Source organism: Oncorhynchus clarkii, unplaced genomic scaffold (assembly GCF_045791955.1).
Source record: "Oncorhynchus clarkii lewisi isolate Uvic-CL-2024 unplaced genomic scaffold, UVic_Ocla_1.0 unplaced_contig_782_pilon_pilon, whole genome shotgun sequence".
Classification (NCBI taxonomy): domain Eukaryota; kingdom Metazoa; phylum Chordata; class Actinopteri; order Salmoniformes; family Salmonidae; genus Oncorhynchus; species Oncorhynchus clarkii.
The window spans coordinates 11,735-12,500 of NW_027258353.1; positions in this window are offsets into that span (position 1 = coordinate 11,735).

Below are 766 nucleotides of genomic sequence, written 5' to 3' on the forward strand. Positions count from 1 at the left end.
TAGTTGCGTGTCGGTAAGCTCGCCTGCGTGTCGGTAGTTGCGTGTCGGTAGGCTCACCTGCGTGTCGGTAGTTGCGTGTCGGTAGGCTCACCTGCGTGTCGGTAGTTGCGTGTTGGTAGGCTCGCCTGCGTGTCGGTAGTTGCGTGTCGGTAGGCTCACCTGCGTGTCGGTAGTTGCGTGTCGGTAGGCTCACCTGCGTGTCGGTAGTTGCGTGTCGGTAGCTGCGTGTCGGTAGGCTCACCTGCGTGTCGGTAGTTGCGTGTCGGTTGTTGCGTGTCGGTAGTTGCGTGTCGATAGGCTCACCTGCGTGTCGGTAGTTGCATGTCGGTAGTTGCGTGTCGGTAGGCTCAACTGCGTGTCGGTAGTTGCGTGTCGGTAGTTGCTTGTCGGTAGGCTCACCTGCGTGTCGGTAGGCTCACCTGCGTGTCGGTAGTTGCATGTCGGTAGTTGCGTGTCGGTAGGCTCACCTGCGTGTCGGTAGTTGCGTGTCGGTAGGCTCACCTGCGTGTCGGTAGTTGCGTGTCGGTAGGCTCACCTGCGTGTCGGTAGTTGCGTGTCGGCAGTTGCGTGTCGGTAGGCTCACCTGCATGTCGGTAGGCTCACCTGCGTGTCGGTAGTTGCATGTCGGTAGGCTCACCTGCGTGTCGGTAGTTGCGTGTCGGTAGTTGCGTGTCGGTAGTTGCATGTCGGTAGTTGCATGTCGGTAGTTGCGTGTCGGTAGTTGTGTGTCGGTAGTTGCGTGTCGGTAGGCTCACCTGCGTGTCGG